Genomic DNA, 17890 nt, shown 5'->3' with positions numbered 1-17890 from the left:
CGATTGATCGGTGTTCAGTTTTTCAAGGCCTATCCACTGTGCCAACTTATAACTAAATCTGAGGGGGGTGCGATGGGAAGGTTCCCTTGTTAGAAACAAACCAGTTCAAAATAAACGGGTGGTTATTGAAAGACGGGACGTGACATATGTACCGCATGCGCCGGGATTTCCACTAAAACCACTCTGATTTCAAAGACCCAGGAAGAAAAAGCCACAGTAGATATGACAATAAAAAGTGAACTACATTGTAGAGCATCTCAAAGAATTTAACATCAATACACCTGTACATGTGAACCATTTGCAGCACGAAGAATATCGAGTCTACATTCAATTTCTCGCCAAGTTCTTTGTAAAAATTCCTCTGTTAACTTTGCAATTGCATTAGTGAATGTCGCAACGTAGGAATATCGCCCACTTTCGTCGCATGCACGCAGGCCTTCACAAATCACCTCACGAAGAAATCAAGCGGCGTGACGTTGGCTAGGCAATGGATCTGATCCAACGACTGGGAAATTTCCTATCCAGAAACATGCGAACAGCCGTTGGCCAATGCGGCGGAGCTCCATCTTGAAATACGATGTTGGGTTGCAAGTCTTGTACCTGAGGGTACACAAACTGCTCCAACATGTCCAGATACACTGACCCATTCACTGTTTGTTCTGCAAAGAAGAACGGTCCAACAATCCTGCCATGCACTAGCCAGCACCAGACGTTTAGTTTAGGGCTATCACGAACATGTTCAATGACAACATGCGGATTTTGCGAACCCCAAATCTGAACATTATGTCTATTAACCCTTCCCGATAAATTAAAGGTTGTCTCACCTGAGAATAAAAATCTTTCCAGGAAGCTGACATCCATACCAATACGCAGCAGCGATTTGTTGTCGGCGTGGTTTGTCGTTCGTCGTCAGATGTTGCAGAATTTGCACTCTGTAAGCACACAGACGAAGACGCTGGTGAACTACACGATGCAACGTTGATCGAGGTACATCAAGTTGCCTACATGCTTGACGAATTGACTTACGTGGGCTTCTGAGAAACGTTCGTCTGATGTACACCACTGTCTCTTCTGAAACTCCATAACGTACACCGCCAGAATGTTTCAGAACACTTCCTGTTAGAAATTTCCTATACTATTCCTTGTTTTCAAATCAGGTGTATCACGTTCATACACTAAACGATAATCTAATAATCGGCGATTTTGTTTCTGCAATCCACGCTACTGCTTGCACGTGCTGCTGTGGAGTCGCCATTTTCACTTCATACGACCATGCTGCACTTGGCACTTGTGACATGGGAATATAAATTCTTTGAGATGCTCTACAATGTGGTGCATTTTTCATTGTATCTACTGTGCTTTTCTCTCCTGGGTCCTTGGAATCAGGGAGGTTTGAGTGCGACACCCCGTATTTTGACTGGACAACGTCTGGTCAACCTACACTATGTCTTTCTCCTTACTGTCCAGATTTAGCTTCCTCGGATTTTCATTTATTTGGTCCCCTCAAGGAGGCATTACGGGGATAAAAATTCAGCAACAACAAGATGGTCAAAGTATCTGTGGGGAAAATGGCTCAGCAGTAAGACAAATAGTGCCTTGAATCAAGCGTCAATATTTTTAACGCTCTGCAGTCTCCAATATCCTGCTCACAAACCATCAGAACCATTCTCAGAAGGTCTGTATTATTCCGCAGTACTCAAAATTGGGAACCATTTGAAGACAAGGACTGAGGAAGACATGGCACAAACAAGTTAAGGGGACCACACAGTGCTTCATTTCGAAAAAAAATATCGATTTTCGATTTTTATCGTATTTCGATAGATTAAGATTTTATTTGAGTACTCTGAAAAGGATTTTGCTGAAAAAAAAGTTTTGGAGCATTTAAAGGGCATTTTCCTACCAACTGCGTTGATGTGCCACGTACAATCTATTGACAAGAGCATGGCTGCAGGGAGAACATTTTGTACAGTGATGAACTTACATCAACCACCAAATAAATTTAAAAAACTGACTGCACCACCATTCTCTTCCTGCTGCTGTTATTACAGCAATTAAACCTATTTTCAGAGACTTGGCTCATCCTGACGTAATGAAATGTCTGCATGGGCAGACACACAACCCAAATGAATGTTTCAACAGCATAATTTGGAACAGCCTTCCTAAAACTGTATTTGTAGGCATGCATAGAGTGAAACTAGGAGTTCATGATGCTGTTATTACATTCAACTATGGTGATATTGGAAAGTGTTGGGTACTGAAAAAGCTGGGAATTAATGCTGGTGAAAATATGATCACTGGGCTGCAACATTGCCATAAAATGAGGATAGCCAATGCAGACAGGTCTGCATCTAATATGGCCAAGAAAGCAAAATAGACATCCAGGAAGATGAAAAAAAAAGCTAGAGGCCAAAGAAGGGCCATCATATAGTGCAAGACAGTTTTAATTAACAGTAAGTAACAAATTTCAAAAGTTTTTCCTTTAAAGTCAATTTCCCACAAACTAAAATTTTCGGTACATATGCTCCATTACATCAGAAACTATCATAGATAAATGAATGAAATTTTCAGTCCTTGCATAACATAAAAAGCCACCTCTGGTACTACATTCATTAACATTCCCCATTAGGAAGCCACAAAAAAAATATTTTCTGCGCAAAAAAATTAATATTTTTTGTTAATAAATTTAAAATAGTATTTCTTAAAAACTATAAAATGGAGACAGTAGATTTTTAGTACAGTTGACTATTAGCATCTTGTAACATACAGTAAAAATATTAAGGTACTGCATCAAATAATTTTTTTCAGAAATTGGTCAAATACTTGCCTAAATTCACATGGGTTAGATAGGCAGGGTGTGGTCCCCTTAAACAGTCTCCTCCTCCTGTGGACAAAACCAGCAACACTTCAGCAAGACTTCAGCAACTACTTGCAGTAGCCTGTTCGATCTGAAACATTGCCCAGTCATCCCGCAGTAATAGCGTTTATTGCAGCAACATTGATGACAGCGCTATTGCGGCTGCACATTTCCGTAAAATATGGCCCTTGTAAACGCACCTTGAGACCTGTTGTGCGATGACAAACAACGCCAAATGCTTAGAGCGAGCTACGCCACTGCAGATATGCGAAGCAGCAGAGCCATCTGTGCGCGCAAAGACGTATTACGTTGCGATTGTAAGCGAGTGCAACGAAAACTTATAGATTTCAAAAGAAAAGATGGCTTCCTGAAAGCAGCACTAGCTGGAACAGAGAGAAACAGAATGTCTATCGTATGGAAAAACGTGTAGTGAGGTCAAGCCAGCTAAAAGTATCAATTGGTAAGAATGCGCTCACATGTACTGTGTGAACAAGATAGCGATGTACAAGGGGACAACCTAAATTCTGCCCCTACTAATACTGTATAGGACTATTATATGTGTGGCTACTGTGATTGTGTAGAGATTTTGCAATACGCGTAGCGTGGCGTGCTGCATCAGGAGTGATTAAGGTAATCAGAGCGCAAATCCGTGGACAAAATTAAGGTGTGTTGTCACCATGAAATATGAAAATAAAAAGCCCTTGAAAATATACCCCACATTTAAAAATGTAGTTAAGCTTATATTCTTCCCAAACGACAAGCAATTTATCATGAAGAAAGCGTTGCAGCTCTTCATTATGTTCACTGACTAGTCCTATTCGTTTCTGGGTGTAGAGGGATATGCAGATTTGTGTAAATCTCATGTTTATCGCTAATGTTCGCACCAACATCATGGATACTGTTTTTTTCTTCTTTTTCATTAACCTGGAACTGAATTTTGTCTTCGAGTAGCGGAGCTTTATATACTTCTCCCGAGAAGTTCATATCCAACTGCAGCAGCTTACGATAGCTAGGTGTTTCTACATACATTCATTTGAACAAACTGGATTTACCAATATCATAAACACTGTTGCAATTATATTTCACAGCCCTGGAGGTGGAGGAATATTTGCTAATGTTCTGGACTGGAATAGAGAACCAGAAACAGCAGACAGATTTTGTGATGTAAGCTAGTTAGCTTAATGAGTCTTATTGAAACAAGATCTACAAAATACCAGTGTTTACGTACTTTTTACAAGTGTTGGAAATGTTTCGTAAATTGGACGAACTGTATATAATCCACAGTCTCAGTAGTAGTGACGTAAACAGTTTCCTTCTCGAAGCATATTTTTTATGGGGGACAACTATGATAACACAGATGTCAGTACGTTTCTCTGGTACGATCTGTAAACTTAGAAAGGTTGTAAAAATGATATATTTAAACATATGGAAAATAAGGCATTCTATATCAGATTCTTCGAATATTTTTTTTTTATTTCATCAATTTCGATTTTGATGAATTTTGAATAAATCACACACATTAGAAGCCTAATATTTGGTATGTGGGGAGAAGCACGTTATGGCATCGTTATGTCTCTAATTTTCAGGGCTAGCGAGATTTGAGACATTCAAAATTACAAGTCAGGGAGAATGACCCCGAAATGCAATCTTGGAGCGAGGCCCCCTTCAGCACTGTGGTTTCGCACCGTTACATTCACTATGACGTATGCAAACTTATTACTAAAATGCCACAACCGATGTTTGTATTTACCGAATGAACTGGAGCTGAGTTTCCATTTCTGAAATCAGAAAGGCAATGCGAGAAGTTATTTTACACGTGTGTTTGCATGCGACAACAGTAACACAAAATATTTACTCGATTAGTACTGCAAGGTAGTTTGACGTTTAATTAGCGCTAGTTAAAAAATGTATGATCTGTGTAGTTATAGCTTAAAGCATGTATAACACATACATATATGGATATATTATTAACGTAAGTTTCTAAAAATGTTTCCTCTACTATTGTGGACAACGAGATATGCAGCGTTTCCTAAAGAGTAAGGAATTTGATTTCTCAAAGTACCGCTTTGTGCTTTAATGCATATCCTTTAGCACACTCCTTTTTCTTTCGTCATTTTACTATTTTTCAGTTCTTTGCGGAAAGTTGTTTGGAGAGAATGAACTCTTGGTCTTGGCAGGAACTGCTTTTAATTGTGGAATACACGGTGCATTGTGCAATACAGCGAGTGACAAGTGTCTCCTTCAATATACTGCGCCCAAACAGTCAACATCAGTCTCAGATGGTCTGTATTACTGCACGGTACTCAATATTGGTAAGCAATTACAGACAAGGACAGCAGAAGATATGACCCGACCATGCACAATGTGGACAAAACCGGCAGCACCCCTGCAATACGTAGCATTATTTGCAACAAGTCATTCAATACTGTCCAGTCATCCCGCAATACTACCATTGACTGCAACAACACTGATGGGAACATTACTGCGAACACAAGTTGCCATACAATACGGCACGAGTAAACACACCTATGGGCGTGTTGGGCGTTGGCTAGCAATGCATAGAGCGAACTCCTCCACTGCAGATATGCGAAGCAGCAGAGCCATCTGTGTGCGTGTACACTTATTACATTGCGATTGTGAGCGTGGGCAACAAGAGCTGAAAGGTTTTTAAAAAAAGATGGCTTCCTGAAAGTAGTAGTAGCTGGAACAGAGAGAGAAACAAAATGTTTATCGTATGACAAAACATATAGTGAGTTGAAGTCTGACAAAGGCATCAATTGGGAAGAATGAGTTCACACATACTCTGTGAACAAGATTGGCATGTAGAAAGGGATGACAAAACGAATCTTCCATCAACACTTTGGTTATTCTCTTTTACCCACTGTCATGTAACATGCCGATACCTTGGTCGCTCCACTTGCTCGTATTCTCCAGTACTTGGGGCAGTTGCCCTCCTCCGACAAACACTCCCATCACAGCGCAAGACATTAAACTTATCCTCCGGTCCAAACGCAACACGGCCCCTGGTCACGACTGCGTCACCTTTGAGAAAGCCCTTATACCTTCCTGCCTGTCCTCGCCCATCTCTATAACGTCATCCTCTCTACTGGCTTCTACCACGACCTGTGGAAGACCTCCCGCATCCTCTTATTCCTCAAACGCAACAAACCACCTTCTTCCGCCTCTTCCTATCGTCCCATCTGCCTAACCTCCGTCTTCAGTAAGGCCTTAGAATCCATCCTCTCCCACCGTATCCATCAGCGCTTTACTCAGCACCACCTATTCCCTCTTACCCAGTGTAGCTTCCGACCCCCCTCCTCTGCTGAAGACCAACTCCTTAACCTCGTTCACCTTCTGTCCCTCCAGCTAAACTCCCGTTGCTCTGCCATTTTTGTTTCCCTTTACCTCCAAAATGCCTACGACCGTGTATGGCATCCAGGTCTCCTCTTTAAACTCCAAACCTATGCCCTGCCTATCAATTTTGTCCGTCTGGTCGCTTCCTCCCTCTCGCACCGTCCTTCCTGTGTCACCCTCCACAACACCAAATACTTTATCTTTTATCCCACTGCTAGCGTCCCCCAGGGCTCTGTCCTCTCCCCCCTCCTTTACCTCTTGTATACGGCTGATATGCCCAAGCGTCCCCCACCAGTTCATCATCTCCAGTATGCTGATGACACCGCCTTCCTGGGTCTCTATCCTACCCTTGAACAGTCCCAATGTACCCTCCAAACCCACCTTAACCAGTTCACCACTTGGTGTAACCAGTGGTTCCTCCGTCTCAATAGCTCCAAAACCCAGGCAATCATCACAGTGCGCACCACTCGCTCCTTTCGCCTCCATGATTTCTACCTCACCCATTGTGGTCGTCCCATCCAGCTCACCCCCACCCTGAGATACCTTGGCCTCACCCTCGACCGACACCTCACCTAGACCCCTCATCTCCAGACCATCCAGCAGAAAGCACATTCCCGCCTCCACCTTCTGAAACTCCTGTCTGGCCGGACATGGGGATTGCATTCTTCTACCATCCTCCACACTTACAAATCCCTCATCCATCCTATCCTCTGTTATGCCAGCATTGCCTGGATCTCTGCCCCCACCCGCTTTTACAAGGCCCTCCAAATCCTTGAACGCCATGCGCTCTGCCTTGCCTTCCGTATCCGCCTTCCTTCCCCTACACGGCTCCTGTAGGAACCGATCCCCTTCCCCCACCTCCTCCTTTTCCTCCAACATCTCCGCATCCTGTACATTGTCCCCACAGGCTTGATCCACCCCACCCTCTGGTTTCCTCCTTACTCTCCAACCCCCGCCCGTTGCCGCACCTCTATTGCTGTATCCCTCCGTCTCTACACCTCCACACCCTCCATCTCCTTCATCAGGGCAATTTCCAGTGCCTCCCCATCCCAGATGATGGACTTTGCCATGACATCTACCCTTCCTTCCAACTATAACCTGGCCTTGTTCCCCCCACCTCCCCTCCCCAGGGCCCGCTTTTTTTCCTCTTCCCTCCTTCTCTCAGAGCCGATTTTCCTCCTTCCCCCCTCCCCTGAGACCCTGCACCCCATACTTGCCTCTTTCCTTCCCACATCCCTCCCTACCTGGCCCTCTTCAGCGAACCCCCCCGCTCATCTCCCCCATCTCTTCCCCTCCTTCTTCCAGTCTCCCTCATCTCCTTGCGCCTGGCAGATCCTATGTTTTGGTCATCATCAGTGTGCCACGTCAGTGTTGTGTATAGTGCTGTTTCTCCTATGCTTCAAGAGGTGTGATTTTAATTGTGTATTCCATTGAGGTTCGCTGTCAGTGTTTATGTGCTAAGCCATCCGTCAATAATTTTTATGCTCCAGTCACACTGTGCCTTGTGTTCTTTTAATTGTTGCAGTGTGTGGCTTTCCCTGTGCCCCACTTTTTTTACAGTTTTTTATCTCCATTTTACAGTCGCCCCTTTTTTTGTCTATTGCCTCCCATGATATTCCCCCTTTTCTATATCTATGTTCACCGTATTCTCTCCTTTGTATATTTTTCACTGTCTTCTATTGTTTGTTTTATGTCTTTTGGCTGAAGATCAGTGCATATGCTGCTGCCAGCCCACCCTGATGGGGAATTGAAAACAACAAAGGAAAAAAAAACCGAATCTTCATGCAACCGTGTACACTATTCCCCTTTCATCCCTGCCTGCCACTGGCTGCAGGTAATCCTCTAAACCCCTTTTCCTTCCCTCACCCCTTCTGCACCCCTCTTTAAATTGCAAAACATGGATACAGATCAAATCGATGAGACTTCATGTGTTGTATGTGGGGAGAAGAACGTTGTGTGGCATCACTATGTCCAATGGTCCATAATTTCTGGGCGTGCGAGGTTTAAGACATTCAACATTCCAAGTCAGGGAAAATGACCTTTGAAATGTAATCTTCGGTAAGGCCTTGATGGTTAAAGAGAAACCTGTATTTACAGGCTTCTTTAATTATGTTCTCTCCTCTGAAACACACAAATAAGTTTGGAAGAACTGTAAATTTTTACGAAAACTTTGATTATCGTGCCTGTATCTTTGACAGTTTGGCGACATATACTTTCATTAATGTGCTGTGTTCCAGTGCTCAAACTGCAACTATATTTTTCCGTTTTCCAAATGAAGGCTGTATTAACACACACACAACAACCAAAACACGTGATCTCTAGACTGGAACAAGATCGCAAGCTCCCACCAGAATGCGCTACAACTTCACAACTTATAATTACGAGCATTATGTAATTGTGCATTTTAAAAATGCAGAAGGAATCGAGTTAACAAAACCTATCTTTTCATGTCTCTTAATTTGTCTGAATTTACGGTAAAAATTCTATATTGTTAATTTCTATGTATGACAAGTCCAATATCGTTTGTATGATGACGCGGATACTAAATAAATAAATATTCCTGGCCCATTGTGGTCATGTACAATTCCAACTGTCCAACGGGTTAGGAGAAACAAAAGATAATGTGACATTGACACACACAACGAGACATCGTCATGCTACTAGATTGCCGTAGCTGCTGGCTGGCATAAACAGAACAATAGATACACTCATCACAACTTTGAAATCTCAGTATATTATACTGTAGGTCTCTGGTGATGCTGGAAGTTATACTACGGGAAATAGTCTACCTGAATATTGATTACAATGCAATTTCTTAATAACTTAGAGGGTCTCTGGTGTGGCAAATACTACATCAAAACCCTTAAAACCTCTTATTGTTCACTTTGTTGAAAAAGTGTACCAGGAATGCAGCATAATTAAAAAAAACACAAACACATGCACCCACAGACACCTGAAAATTATAAAAACTTTTGCATCCTTGTCACAAAATTTAGACCTAACATGGCTCATTGTGACCATGTGGAAAAAGTATATTGCCTATCAGTAGCTAAGAAATTGTGGGATTATTTATAACAGGTGTGGGCATCTCAAAACCAAATATGAATAGAATCTGAGGAGGCAAGGCAGGGACAATATCTAAAATTACACCCAAAATGACCCATGCATGTTTTCAGTTTCTCCTCAACTACACAGCTTTTACTATTGTGGTGAATATTGTTTTTTAATTTGGCTGTCTATTTTCTGTTGTGAGGATAAAGTTCCCCTCACTCACATAAATTTAAAGTTTTCTAGAGTGAATTCTCGTTTTGAGATACTGAAATTAAAATACAAAGAACAAAATACATAAACTCAGGAACTCAAGAAGGCAAAAGGGAATACAGATATCTGAAAAATGAGACTCAACAACTGCAGTATGATGAGCAGGAATGACCAGAGAGCAGAAGAAGACCATGTGGCTAAGGGAAATATAAATGCTGTTATTAAGAAAAGTAAACAGACCTTTGCAGAAAACAGAAGCACCTGTATGAATATTAAGAGAACTATCAGAGACAAGCAAACAGGGCAAGTGTGATAGGTGTTAGGAACATACAAAAAAGTTGTACAAAGGAAAAAAACAACAAAACAATGTCCAGGACAGGGAAGATGAGGGGACAAGATCTGGTATACTGTAGGAATAATTTGAAATAGGACTGAAAAGCCTAAGTTGAAACAAGGTACATAGAGTAGGTGGTGTCCTGAAGAAATTGAGATGCTTGGGGAACAGGCCATAACAAAATGAGTACATGAGACATGCAAAGTATTGGGTTTAAAAACATAACAAAACCATTCACCTGATATACAATACATGAGATACCCAGAATAGCCTCTGACTTCAAGAAGAAAGTAATAAGTTGTTCAAATAATTTATGGGACTACAGAAGAGTGATCTCAATAGCCGCCAATATTTCAACATGAGCGCACACTATCATTCACCAGGCTCAACTGCAGCAAGTAAACACTGTGTTAGGGAATTTAAAACCTCTCTTTGTGGGCAAATTCTGGAAAGATAACAAAAGCAACACATTATACACACTAGTGCAACACACAATCAAATATAACGACCAAACAATCAATTATTGACAATGTAATGTAAATGGATAGGCAAAAAAAATTCACGTGCACTTGCAGAGGCTTAACTTTCAAAGCCAGTGGCTCCTCCTCCTGGCAGAAGAGTTGAAGGGGAAGGAAGAGTGGTGAAGGAAAAAAGACTGGAGAGGTTTAGGAAAAGGGGTACTTGTTCAGAAAAGTCTCCCAGAATCCCAGGTCAGGGAAGACTTACAGGATGGGATGTGAAGGGAAGATTGACTGTTGGGGACTGCAGTGGGTGAGATTTGAAAGCCTGAGAGCTTAAAGGTGGAAGACAGGGTAATATGCAAGACAGAGATTACTACTGAAACACTGTGTATGAGTTAATAAGAGTAAAAACTGTCATTGTATGTAACAGGGGTAGGATGGGGATGGGAAAAATAGACATGGCTGAAAATGAGAGTTGTACAAAACTAAAATGGAGTGAAAGGAGGAGTAGGTACTGTGAAGAAATGCTGAGATGGAAGCAGTTAACATAAATTAAGACCAGGTAGTTGGCGAGAACAAGGGACATGTTGTTGCACCATTTCTCACCTGTGGAGTTCTGAGAAACTGGAGTCTGGGATAAAAATCAGATGACAACTGTGGTGAAACAGTCACCGAGGTAATGACTGTCTTGTAGAGCATTCTCTGCTACAGGACATTGCATGTTGCTGGTATACTCTGTCTGCTTATGTCCTTTCACGCTGATTAACAGTTGGGTGGTATTTATGCTGACATAAAAGGCCAAACAGTGTTTACATAACAGATGGTATATGACGTGTGTCATTTCATAGGTGGCTCTCCCTTTGATGCTACATGTTTTGCCAGTTACAGGGCTGGAATAGCTGGTTGTAGGAGGGTGTATAGGGCAAGTCTTGCAGTGGTGACAGTCACATGGATAGGAGCCGTAGGGTAGGGAGAAGAGTGCGGAAGGAGCATAGCGTCTGACGGGAATGTTGCGGAGATAGGGAGGGCAACAAAAAGCTATTCTATGTGTGGTGGGCAAATTCCCAGAGAGAATGGATCTCATTTCAGGGTCTGATTATGGGAAATCATGGGTTCTGGGTGGGTGGGGGGGTGTGGCTTTTCTGGAATCCATAAGCCTTCAGCCCCTGGTTTGCTTTTGATACATTGATGATGTCATTGGCATGTGGACTCAGAGTGAAGCTGACCTAAAATTTTTGGACTCCCTAAATACCTTCTCCCAATTAAATTTCACATAGTCCTACCCTGAGTCCTATTTCACTTTTCTTGATGTTGATCTAATCCTCACTTAAGACAATTTACACACTTCTGTCCACATTAAACCTACTAACAAACTACATTACTTACATTTTGACGGTTGGCGTCCTTTCAGTGTCAAATGTTTGCTCCCATACAGGCTTGGAATTTGAGACAATTGTATTTGTGTGGATGCAGACTCTTTATGGCAATACAACATTCTCATCTCAGCCTTCACGGGACTTAATTATCCCAACAGCCTGGTTCAAAAACAGTTTTTCTGGACCATCACATCCAATCCTGGTACTACTGGTCCTGTCTGCCTTCGTATTGTAGCGGTAGCATTACCGCCTACCACACAGGGGGCCCAGATTCGATTCCCGGCAGGGAACTTGGTATTGTGTGTCCATCAACATTTTCATCATCATTGACTTACAATTTGACGAAGTGGTGTCGACTAAAAAGGACTCGCAATATGGCAGCCGAACTCACCGAATGGGGCCTCCTGGCCAACAATGCCATATGATCATTTCCATTTTCCACTACTGGTCCCTCCAAAACTCAACTTTGGAGCACACCACTTGTCACCCAGTATTATCCTGCTCTTGAATGTATTATTTTAAGCTACTTCAAAATTTTTAAGAGGGTAAAAACCTTTTCTTCTGACTATTTTTGGATATCATTTTTAAAGGAGATGCAGCATGTGCTTGCACAGGTAACATGTTAAAAAGCTTTATTCCCCATGTGTTTGTGCCCGCCACTTGTGTTTTTGTAAGTAAAGTAGCAGGCATGTCGATCTTTAATGTTCAGTGAGTATTATGATTGTAAATGGACTCCTTAAGGCTGTAACTTAAAATTTTTTACATAAAAAATGCAACTGTATAGGCTGAGGTGATAAAAGTTATGGGGTAGCTATACACAAATATACAGATGGTGGTAGTATCATGTACACAAGGTAGTACATTAGCAGAGCCATCATTTGTACTCATGTGAAAAGGTTTATACAATGGGAATTAACAGAGTTTGAATGTGGAATAGTAGTTGGAGCTTGATGCACGGACACTCCATTTAGGAAATAGTATGGAAATTAAACGTTCTGAGACCCTAAGTGTCAAGAGTTTTCAGAGAATATCAAATTTTAGGCATTACATCTCACCAAAGAAAATGCAGTGGCTGATGGCCTTCACTTAATGACAGACTAGTGGCATTTGTATAGAGTTGTCAGTGCTAACAGACAAGCAGTACTGCATGAAATAACCATCAATCTTAGATGCACGATGAACATATCCAGTACGGTAGTGCAGCAGAATCTGGTATTTATTAGCTATGGTAGCAGACAACTGATGTGAGTGCCTCTGTTAACAGCAACACAGTGCCTGCAAAGTCTCTGCTGGGCTTGTGAGCCTATCAGTCAAAACCCAGGCAACAGGAGAACTGTGGCCTGGTCAGATGAGTCCTGGTTTGGGATCTCTGTCTGCCAGCAACAACAGCACAGAAATGAACATCAAGAAAAGACTAGCAGTGGGAATGTAATGCATGTATTCCCTCAGAGAGGCATTCAGCTCAAAATCAGTATAAACATATGCTGAGATGAGAATGTGTAAAAGTGATATGCCCAGCAGTTGTGTACGGTTCAGAAACCTGTAGCACGACTAAATGGGCAAAGGAAAAACTACTAATATTTGAAATAAGAGTAATGAGGAAGACATGGATGTTAGATAAAGGAGATTGGAGAATAAATAATGACAAATCTTCAAGAAACAACCAACAATCCTACAGAAGGTTAAGAGCAGAAGAATCCAGTGGGCAGGCAATGTAGGGTACTTGAAGAGAAACAAACACCAGACACACTGTGAGACAACCAAGGCTGTGCTGGATGGACAGCCTGGTGAATAACCCAGTAGTCCTAGGGACTTAAGACACCTGGAGGAACTGAGCACAGAACAAAGGAATGGAGGCAGTTTGTGGGAGCAACACATGGTCTGCAGGGTCTGTGACTGCTGGATATGTATGTATGTATGTATATTAAGAGAGATGGGGCTATCAGTGTACATAATTATTTAAAGTAAGAGATGCAAGATATTTTAGTTGTGGATATTCCAGACATATCCCACTCTGATGACAGTGGGGGAAAAAAGTGTAACAGGAACTCGGCAAGCTTTCCAAAAAGATACACAGTTTACTCAACAGTTAATTAATACATGAAAACTTGTCATATGTTTGTTCTGTATGACTGTTCCACATTATTTCTGAATCCAGATATACAACAATGACATTAAGAGATATACACTCATTGTCAACATTCAATATTTGTCTGTAGTATAGCCTCATACGGAAGTGAAACACAAATGACTGGCAGGGCAGACAATACGAGAATAGGCTATTTAAATGTCATTTAGAAAAGAATTATGAAGGCTTGATAAATAGGCTGAGTAACTAATGAAGGAGTACTGTGTTGAATTGGGGACAAAAGCTTTGTGGCACAACTTGACTAGAAGACACGTCAGATTGTCAAGGACATGCCCTGAGGTGTCAAGGAATATTAAGTTTGGTACTGAAAGGAAGTGTAGAGGTTAAACAGTTGTACAAGGAGACCAATTCTTAGCAACACTAAGCAGACTGAAATGGATACAGCAGCAGTAGTAATGCAGAGATTAAGACTTGCAAAGGATAAGCTGAATAGTGCCAGTCTGGACAACAACCACCACAAACAAACAACATCCTACAGTCTGTTTTATGCCGTTACATGACTGGAATGGATGGCAATTCAAAAAAATAAATAAATAAATGTAGAGTATGAAAAAGTGTCATATCAGGAACTCTACTATCATATAGAGGAATTTAGTAAGACACAGACAACTGATTTAACATTTTGACGAAGACATTTGCTCAGAGTGTGATACTGGACTGCCCCTGAAATCTTGCTTGGGGTGACAGACAGATACACAATGTAATGCAAAGTCTAGATTAGGTTGAATGGTGATAATTTTGTTGCTAATTGATGAGGTCAATAAACATGAATTTCTAAGATTCTGGTAAAGGCCAACCTGTCGTGTAGGCTAATGTTTATGTTCACACAGTATATTAATGCTCTCTGATTCTAAAGAGTGTAAAGTCATCAAAAATGCCTCCTCTCCCCCACCCATCTGCTTAAGTGGAACCCTTGGTCTCCAAGATATGTATTCTCCTGCACTCTGGAGGAGGAGGAGATTAGTGTTTAACGTCCCGTCGACAACGAGGTCATTAGAGACGGAGCGCAAGCTCGGGTGAGGGAAGGATGGGGAAGGAAATCGGCCGTGCCCTTTCAAAGGAACCATCCCGGCATTTGCCTGAAGCGATTTAGGGAAATCACGGAAAACCTAAATCAGGATGGCCGGAGACGTGATTGAACCGTCGTCCTTCCGAATTCGAGTCCAGTGTGCACTCTGGAGGAATCAATGTTGATAGTAATTTGTGCTTCTACCACCATTTAAAGGAGTGCACATGTTGCCCACTTTCACCATTACATGCTTTGGCAACAAAGATTTTGCAGATGTCCAAAAGACATTTTGATCCTGCAGCCACTATGAATCAAGACACAAAGGAATTAAAGACGTTAGTTGTCAATGGACATTGATTTATATCAATGGAGCAAGTTGAAAACTTGTGCCAGACAGATTCGAACCCAGGCCTCCAGCTTACTAGGCAGATATGCTGACCACTATGTCACCTGGACACAGTGGCCATCACACCCACATGGACTAACCTGGATCACTTATTGTTAGGCACAAATTCTCAACTTATACAACACACAGATGCACTGTCCTAGCTCATTAGTTCTCGAGGCCGACGTAGTGGTCAGCGCATCTGCCTAGTATGCTGGAGACCACGAGTTCGAATGCAGGGGACTTTGAATGCTGGTCCAGCTCAAATGATGTTCTTGCCTCATTTATATAAATTAATTCCTGCTGGCAATTAATGTATGTAATTACTATGTGAAAAGATTTTGCATTGCATTACATGTTTCATTATTTTGCAAAGATATTGGCAGATAAACCCTTCAACTTATTTTTTTGATCTTACATAGTAAGATTCAGGTTTAATGTTTATGATCAATCCCTTTCGATGTTTGGTTAATTTATTTGGTTAACAAAACATATGTAGTAGTTGTGTAAACTGGACTTCTTTCAGTTGCCTGAAGCAGATCTGTTACTTTTTCCGTTTAAAGTCTCCCTATATTAGCACACACGGTTATTCTAAGATAATAGTGGGGAAGGAAGATCAAAGAAAGTGTCCCTTCTAAAATGATAAGCTATAGTACACAAAAAGATGGGTTGGAAAATGTTCGGTACACAGTTGTCCAATATGAAAAACAGTACAGCAGAGGAAGCAGCAAAAACATGTAGACTTACAATTTTGGGTAAAAATTGGATGAGCTAATTTAGTATTGCCTTGCTATGGAAGTTTCCGAAATACGGAAGCGTCCGATCACGGCCCTCCGCTTTCACCCATGACGTCACAAATATGGCGGAAACTACCATAAACCACGATTCCAAAATGGCGCATATAAAGTCGTTAGGTACACATTATGAAGACGCAAATACATCGAAACACACACACACACACACACACACACACACACACACACACACACACACACACACACACACGTTCCACAAGAAGCCTGAGGACACTAACGGGACAAGAGCGGAAATGGAGGTTTTTGGGTGGGGACAAACTAAATATAAACAAATTTAGACACCAGTCCCCATACAAAAACGCGAAACGACGAAAAAAAAAACCGACATCACAAACCCCCCCCCCCCCCCAAATTCCACTAAACAAAATAATATCTGGATTCGGACACTTCCCTTGACCTATATAGCTTAATAGCAGATCCCGATCCCATAAATTAGGATCAAACACTTCCCTTGACCTATGTAGCTCAAGAACATATCCCGATACCAATACCAACATCCACACATTGCAATAAAACACTTCCCTCGACCCAACACACAACACAAACACTAAAAACAAAAAAATAAAAGGTTACCTCAAAAAAGTTCCGTCGCTACAAACTAGGTTGGCCACCACCATCACACACACACACCTGTACTTACCCCTATACTTTATGAACTCTCAACACAGTAGTACAATCTCGCGTATGCCCAACCTAGACTTCTCGAATCAGGAACCGCGCCATGTGGGGCGCCAAATGTCTTTTCGACAGCGCCACATATAACAGTCCCTGGTCCGAGACGCCGGAACTTTAGCCAAATTCATTTCTTCGCCACCAACAGAGCATTTCACAACCTCGGCAATTAAACCCAAAAGCTTGAAAAACTTGACCAGTTGCAAAGGAGTGTTCCCCATCATTTCCCTCAGACGCGCACTGTTAATTTTATCCGTCATATGCATCCCTGAACAAGAACAACAACCGATTAATTTTACTAAAATTACCACACAACGTACAGCGAACAACACTAAATTAACCTTCACAGAAAACCGCAAAATCGTTAAACTGAACATACCACTAGGGGGCACAACAAACCACAACACGACTCGACGACATCTAGAAACATGCTACACGCACAAACCAAACTCCGCGCCGTCATGACGTCACACACCACAACACCCTTACGTCACGGGTCAAAGCCGAAAGCGGGATCGGACGCTTCTGTCGACCCATATTCAGAAAGAAAGCCTGTAGGAATGTCTACTACAGGGCTCTTGTTTTCAAGAAAGGAGACAGAAATTCTATAATCTTCTGATTGGTGCTATACTACACTTAACCTGAAGCTAGATTGTGTTCTCTTATTTGATACCAATTTCACATTTTATTTGGTACTACTATGATTATTTTTAGGATGGCTCCAATTTTAGCAGCTATCATCAGAACTCACACGTTTTTTTAAAATTTTAATTATTTTTTTAAGAGTAAAATATAAATGGTGATATAAAGTAAGTATCCTGTGCCTTTAAAAGTTGATTTTTACTACTTTATTTTTTAAATAAAAAAGAAATTGCGGGTCTGGTTTTCGGCATTTTCCCCTCTGCACCGTATATATAGCACACCCACAAGAAAGTGACAGGTCGAAAAACGCCATTTTTTAGTTTGTCACCGACAAATACGTGTGGAGTGCCCAACATACACGAAAAATAATGGAATTTACTGCCAAGAAAGTTTACTTTAAACTTAAAGAAAACTTATATAATTTCAATATAAGTTTTATAATGTGTAAGACGACTTTCTCAAATATTGGATTTCTTGAGTTCTGTTACTGGACTTGGCGGCATGCAATATATAGTAGAGTTGATGGGGGAGGGGAGTCCTCCACAACTACTAACTTTACTGGTCATTCATTCAGTTAA

The sequence above is a fragment of the Schistocerca americana genome, chromosome 10 (assembly GCF_021461395.2).
Source record: "Schistocerca americana isolate TAMUIC-IGC-003095 chromosome 10, iqSchAmer2.1, whole genome shotgun sequence".
Lineage (NCBI taxonomy): Eukaryota > Metazoa > Arthropoda > Insecta > Orthoptera > Acrididae > Schistocerca > Schistocerca americana.
The sequence above is the reverse complement of the archived record's forward strand: the minus strand, read 5'-3'. Positions refer to the sequence as shown.